Genomic DNA, 7,535 nt, shown 5'->3' on the forward strand with positions numbered 1-7,535 from the left:
TTAAAACTTTAGAAACCATTGCTGTAGAGTGGAGACAACGACGACATAGCCTAGCTCGGACGTTAAAGCAGTTGAAAAGCAGGAGTTCAATTGTACCCGTTGTCTATTTAAATTTTAAAGTAAGGGTGTGATTCAAAACATCTGTCATTGCATAAAATTATATTTCTCATTGATGACAGTGTTTTTTGAGGATTGTTTAACAACTTGATATGCACAACGTGATGAGGGAGGCATAGCAGTACAACTAAAATACGTGGATTTTAATGAAACATTTCTCACCGTTTCCTTATACGTCAATGCTTCCACGTAATTTGACTCTGGCTTGCTACATCACATTTCCGGACCTGTAACACATACGAATAGAAACACCAATATTTAGATGGGAAATTATTGAGTCTGAACCCGAGCAAATAAGGGAAAATGTCAAACATTATACATTAATAGAGCTGTTCTCAAACGATTGGACCTAACCCAGACTTTGGTCACCTGAATAGCATTGTGGTTGACGAGAATATGTTGTGCTCATGGACAGCTGTGGCTATAATCGTAACTGAATGAGATACAGTTATTGCTTCTAAGGTTGCAGATATGACATCTAGTTCTTTTACAAACGGTTACAGGCATCGCAAAATTTTGGTTGAAAAAGTTTGCGTCATTTTAACCGAGTGCTGTTATAATTCTAGTCACTGACTTGACTCGTGTCAAATATCGAAAGTTATCGGTTTAATTCAAGTGCCATTGTGGAAGTTGTGACAGCAAAAAATAAAACTGTGCAGAAAATAAAAAATACTTCCCTAAATTTACTCTATTTTAAAAGAAAGTATTCCAACATGTAGACCACAGTAATTGTGATACAGCCGTAATGAATAATAACCAACTTTATACAATGCATACAACATACAAGGAGTATCCTTGTCTGTATTTTAGCAAAATAATGTTTTGTACTTTACACTTATTTGCTGGTCACGCTTTATTCGCCTGAAATTTTACAAAAACAGAATCATAGCATTCGGGATTTTACATCAGCATCCTAAGCATTTGCAGAACAAATTATAAACTGTGTAACGCACAAAATGAAGGACATTAGCCCAAGACAAGTGACTTGGAGCCGATCCTGGGATTTCATGTTTGCCACAGCAGGCTGGAGTATAGGGTTGGGAAATATTTGGCGGTTTCCTTATCTATGCTATCAGTATGGGGGAGGTAAGCGATTTTCAGAACGGATTTGTCAGACTTAAAATTATTACTATTATGATTATGCTAATGAGCTTTGTTTACAGGCCCATTTCTCAATCCGTATATTTTCTTTGCTTTATTTTTCGCACTTCCTTGTTTGGTGTTGGAGGCCTCACTGGGGCAAATGGTCGGAAAAAATCTCTTTGATATGTGGCGTTCAACCGTTCCTATCCTTTCTGGTATGTCATTCCATTATAGAGTTAAATAGGTTAAACAACATTGCTATGGTAAAGTAATTGCTATATCGCTAATTGCAATTTTACGTGAAACGACCGTTATAGCATTATTTATTACATACGGGTTCTCTCTTTAAAATACTGATTGTTTTTCTGAACACAAAGCGTCAATTGATAGTGTCATGTGTCAGTCAAAAAATAATTTTTTATAACGAGAACCCAACAATACTTAGCCTATAGTTAAATCAATCTACTTGCTGCTTTCCAGGAATCGCTTTTGCTAGCATGACGATGAATTTTTTCGATAAAATGAGCTATTCCACACTCCTGGTGTGGGTAATAAAGTATTTCGTGGCAAGTTTTTCGAATACTCTTCCTTGGATGAGTTGCAATAACACTTGGAACGATGAAAATTGTTTGGATTTTGCAATTCAAAATAAAAGCGAGCTTTTCAGCATCAAAAAACTTAATGGTACACGAGGAGAATCAGCGGCGGAACAGTGTTGGAAGTAAAAATCAGTTCTATGCATTGGTATAGTGCTGCTTGCTAGGCTTACAAAAGCATTATGGATTTGTGTGCGTTTACATGATACTGTCAAAATTAATGTTTCAGCAAGTGTCTTAGTTTGAATAAATAATGTTCCCAAATGTGAATAAAACTTTTTCATGCTAAAGATTTCATGTTAAACACTAAAGGAAACATATAAAGGTCGTTTCCATTCAACTCTGTACAAATGTAGGAGTAGCAAGCTTTGGGGCTCGTGGGTGCAAACCCCAGACCATCTGAAAATCAATCTGTTTTCACATTTTAATTATTAATTTGATACTCAAGGCTAGAAGTTCTAAAAATTTCTTCTGGTTTAAATGATTTTGGTGGTTTGTCGTTGGATTTGGTTCTCTTCAATGTCTTATTATGGCTGCTGGTCTATCTATCTACTTTGAGGGGGATTAAGTTCTCAACAAAGGTGCAACAAGCTTAGGTAGTTATGTCGATGCTTCTACTATTATCACTGTTTTAATGTTGCAAATTTTTTCAGATTAGTTATATTACAGCAAGTCTTCCCGCTGTTTTGATCGTTGTTATGGTGATACGAGGTTTAACACTTGATGGCGGTATGACGGGGGTTCGCTACTACTTAAAAATTGACATTTTGAAATTGGCCGATTTTGAAGTTAGACACTACAGATATAATTTACTTTTCATTGCATGTGAATAATAAATACTTTTAATGCGCCGAAGTTTTGCTTCGTGTAGTAAGAGAGTAACTGTTCCCAGGTTTGGGTAAAAGCAGCGTCACAAATCGCGTATTCGATTGGCATTGGACTTGGTATCGAGCCCTCTTTACGTAGTCATAACAAGAGTAAAGACAACTTTTACAGGTTAGTGCTTTACAAGGATTCCTTCACAGTTTTAAACATTATCCTATGATGATCTTTATAATAGAAATACTTGGATATAAAAATGCTTTCAAAACCTTTTGTACATGAATAACTTAGTATTTTTAAAACATAGTTTAGAACATTTGCATCGAAACATTAAGCACATTGCTTTGAAAACTAATTCAAATAAAATTTGAGTTGCGTTATCGGTTTGCCAAAGGTGTTTTTTTACAGGGATTGTATTCTCGTTGTTGTGTTCAACATGCTGTCGAGCTTTGCGTGCGGACTTGCCGTTTTTTCAAGTCTAGGGTTTGTGGCAAAAAAACTGGTAAGAAAATGAAAAAAACTTTTAATAAATTTTTACATCTAGTTATCACAGAACTATAACGAGCATATACTGTTTATAATTTAGGCCATAACCTACTTAAATATTTGCTTTGTCATTTGATACAAACATATACTGTAAACTGTTTAAAGTGAATACTAAATTAAATTTCCTTTCAAAGAAGTGATGACGTTGATGTTATTATGACGCCACACTGAAGTGTGTGGATGGCGTCTTACATATAGATTCTGGTAGTGTAATAAATATAGAAAATAAAACTTACATAAAATAAAAATTACTTCCCCAATCCTAGGCTCTCTAATGGAAAACTACTAATGTCACTGTATGTTTCAGAACACAACAATCGATGCATTTTCAAACTTCTGGGCCTGGTCTGGTGTTCTTGGCTTATCCACAGAGTTTATCTCTTTTACCACTTCCTCAGTTGTGGTGCGCCCTGCTCTTTCTAATGCTATTTTTTCTAGGATTTGACTCACAGGTGCTTGCCTAAACCGAGTTTAAACGTTTTATCAAGACGACAAGCTGTTATGTAATAATGTAATGTTGTTAGTAAAATATTTTGTTTACTATAGTTACTTGTGTTTGAGGAACAAAGCTTGTTTTCATTGACTGTTATTAGGTGTTGTACTGTAAGTTTTATTCCAATAATTGTGAGATTGCAAATCTCTATGGCCTTTAACTAACATCATAAGCAAGATCTTGATTTTTGTGGGTAAAGAAAAAATGTTTGATTTTTTGTTTGACCAAAATCGGTTACAACCTTTAAACAATATAATTAAAACTGCTAACATGTACACAACATATATATAAATACTTTCAGTTTATAGCATATGAAATTTTGGTTTCATTTCTTTCCGATCTTTTTCCGAGTTTGAGGTCATTCCGATACGGAAAAAGGATCTTTAATACAGCGTTTTGTGTCCTGATCTGTCTTTTAAGCTGGATTTTTCTCCCAAAGGTAACTTATATATAATATAAGGTATAATAAAATAATATAATATATATAATATATATACTTATGTATATATGGAACTTATATAATTCAATAGTCTAAAAGTCACTCACACTAACTGAGAAAATAATGTTCAAACCAAAAAGAAATGACCATAAGCACAGTTTTGAATTTAATGTATAGATGATTAATTAACAGGAAGTATTAAATCTTTTTGTTGTAACAAGACAAAATATTTAACATGAGCATTTCAGAAGAAGTTAATTTATCGTTTCGAATCTATTTAGGGTGGAGCGTATATGTTTGAGATATTCAATCAACATGCTGCAGCGGCTTGGAACGTTTTTCTTATTTGTGGCTGCGAACTAGTAGCAGTGGCTTGGTTTTATGGCGCCAAAAAACACTGCCAACAAATTAGGCGCATGCTGACTGGATCAAGTCGTGCAGAAGTCGTCATCATTTTCCTTTGGAAATTTTTCAGCCCTTGCTGTTGCTTCGTAAGATTTATTTGTTTTTCCAAGTAGTTTTTTACCTTGCACATAACTTTCTTCAATGTTGTTATTCAATTAATTTGCCGGCGTTATTTAGTTAAGAAACATATTAAAGATATTTTAACATATCCCTAATTTTTTTGTATGTGGCTTGTTGTAACCTTTTACCAATTTTAGGCCTTATGTGTATATTACATCGTGAAACACAAACCACTTAAGTACGGCAACTACATCTATCCATCTTGGGCACAAGCATTCGCACACACGCTCAGTTTCTCGTCTTTTGTATGGATTCCAGGTTTTGCCATATATCTGCTCCTCACTTCAAAGAAAACAAAAGCAGAGGTACATGGTAAAAAATTATTATCAGATTTGAAGTTAAGGCCGTGACGTGAATGTTTTAGTAAAAATATATTTGAAATTGAAGGATAAACTATAAAGTATAAAATGTGAAAACTGACATAGCCTAAAAGTTTTTTAATTTTTGCATAGTTATAGTTGCGATCAGTTTAATGAACAGGAACTGCTCACTGGTGTCTGGTTAGGTTTTATTACAGTGTTCACCATAAACATTTGCATGGAAACGTCTAGTAACTTTATTACGATAAAATTCAAACAATTTGTTGGAGATATTCTTGTCACCATCTTTGCTCATTTTTTCCTTTCTAGCTCTTTGGGAGAAAAAGATTGTGCTCCAACGACGATGATGGAGATAAACGGACTGAAGTAGAAAAAGCACAAATGGAGCTCCAGTGTACAAAGCTTGTTGAAGACTCTGTTCTTGAAAATAACGAGTAAAATTAGGCAGCTGTGTGAATCGTACTCTACTCTATTTATTTTCGTTTGGCTCCTAATATACCATGCGCAAATTGTGCTTTGTGTGGTGTACCACAATATATTAGGCCTATGTCCCAATCGTGTTAGATTCTGTTTTACTTTCATTGACAAGATTAAAATTTGACTTGTATGGGCCAATATTATATTCGATCAAGTATCATGATTGTAGGTAACATGTTTTGTGCCCCATTTGTAGTTGAAATTCAAAGTTACTTTGACTAATGCCAACCATGTAGCTGTTACTGTATATACATATCGGCTTATTCTGCTATGTTTCGTTTAATTTAGCGATTTTTTGCTATTTTGTTTCAAGCGTATAGAGGTTACATACAAAGAGACGTGTTACATAAAGTGCTTAATCACGTTGATTGCTGGTTGCGTTGCTGCGCGTCCCAATGTCGTTGTCAGAATCCAGCACCAGTTTGTAACCAACGATGAGGTGTCTTCGTGTTAATTCTAGCGGTTGCAAATTATATACTTTACGCTCGATCTTGGGACGGTAACTTTGGCGCCCAACTTGAACAAATTTTCAATTTTTACAAAGTTTTGAAATTTAATAAGCATAAAAAGTAAAAATTAATAAACAACCATTAGAAAGGTACAGTAGGCCCATAAACTGTGTTGGAGTTGGTAATTCTTTGTTTGCTGGTTGCTCTTCACGCTCAGTTTACCCTTTCGTCGTGTAAGTTATTTTGTGGGCTACATTTTCATTGAAATCTATAACTAGTTATAAATAAGTGGAATGACCATAAAAGATATCCTTGTTGCATTGTTGCATTATTGGTTATTGCACCAACAGACAGATGGATTTGAGGAGATTACAGTATATGATGATTACACTTTTTCATGAATCTTTATAAAACCTAGATCAACTTCTCGACTGATAACAGCACTACAAGTTTCTATTTTTTGCCGCTTCAATTTAAAATTAACTTGCAACTCTTCCATCTTGGGCCTGTTAAATCAGCATATACATGCTGTGGTGACATTCCTTTGTTTTGCTGGTTTGCCTCGCGCATAATCACGCCACCTTAAATGTGTTGGTCTCATCTGTAGAACGTCATTCAGTTGTAAGCGCAGTGCCGGTGGGTCGGCTGCTCAATAGTACGAGTTTATATATATAATACTTGTATAGTTTTCACGTTTTGCCTAACTGATTATATTTTGTTTTAGGACTGTTCTGTTCTGTTTTTAATAAAGCCTTAGTTACTTGGATTTCGTATTTGAGTTTCGAGGTCATGACAATTTATTAAAAACAAGATAAGACGAGCTGGTCATGGACAAGCTTTTACTTCGTCCGAAAGATCTCACGGTTAGCCCGGATACCGTCGACGCTCCTAAAGTTTTCAAGTATTGGTTACAGACGGTGAAAGACTACATTGCTGCACTGCAAGAGCTACGCAATCGCCCGCTATAAACAAAACAAGAGTTGTTCGAAGTTGTCTTTCGCCCGAAGTTTTCTCCTACGTAGAAGAAGGTGACAGCTACCAGAGTATTGTAACTCTTTTGAAAGAGTTGTTCATCCGACCAAGAAATAATGTCTACGCAAGACATCTACTGGTCAATCGGCAGCAAAACCACGGGGAAAGTGTCCTGGAGTACCTTCGTGCCCTTAAGATTCTCGCTAAGGTTTGTACTTTTGAAGCAGTCACAGCGAGTAAGTACCGCGACGAACTTATACGGGACTCTTTCATTAATAAATTAACTCTTTCATCGTTCTTCGCTCGTACGTCAACGCCTGTTGGAGATAGATGATATCGACCTACAACGAACGGCTGATTTAACCGATAACTTAGAGCGAGCTCAATTGCAATCGAGCTCAATGGGCTCTGGTAATACCGGCCCTCGCCTGGTGGCATCGGCCAAATCAACGTTGCCCGCTGTGACCCGTGATCGAGAATGTCACAATTGCGGAAAAAGAGGCCATTTCTCAAATGTCTGCCGCAGTAATCGCTCTTTTCTAAAAACTTCTAAGGAGTGCTATCAGAACAGAACAGAAGTTTGCTAGAAGTTTAGGAGAAATAGTGTTTTGCCTCAAAATTTTATGTTATTTATAAACTGTTTATGTGATTCAACCATCGTTAACGTTTATTTATACGCTCAATTACAAAAACGTG

At 35.6% G+C, this 7,535-nt stretch overlaps 1 long non-coding RNA gene and 1 pseudogene across 2 annotated transcripts; both read left to right on the plus strand.

Annotated features, from left to right (window-relative positions):
• Positions 1–1,155: 1,155 nt before the first annotated feature.
• LOC143470643 (uncharacterized) lies at positions 1,156–1,868 on the plus strand. Its single transcript, XR_013119387.1, has 3 exons — positions 1,156–1,203; positions 1,281–1,415; positions 1,681–1,868. It is a non-coding gene; the product is annotated as an uncharacterized LOC143470643 (long non-coding RNA).
• Positions 1,869–2,119: 251 nt separating this feature from the next.
• LOC143470642 (sodium- and chloride-dependent GABA transporter 3-like) lies at positions 2,120–7,535 on the plus strand (annotated as a pseudogene). The gene is made up of 8 exons (XR_013119386.1): positions 2,120–2,584; positions 2,689–2,792; positions 3,027–3,120; positions 3,472–3,616; positions 3,959–4,096; positions 4,378–4,587; positions 4,759–4,926; positions 5,251–7,535. The product of XR_013119386.1 is annotated as a sodium- and chloride-dependent GABA transporter 3-like (transcript).

This window comes from Clavelina lepadiformis, chromosome 9, assembly GCF_947623445.1.
Source record: "Clavelina lepadiformis chromosome 9, kaClaLepa1.1, whole genome shotgun sequence".
Classification (NCBI taxonomy): Eukaryota; Metazoa; Chordata; class Ascidiacea; order Aplousobranchia; family Clavelinidae; genus Clavelina; species Clavelina lepadiformis.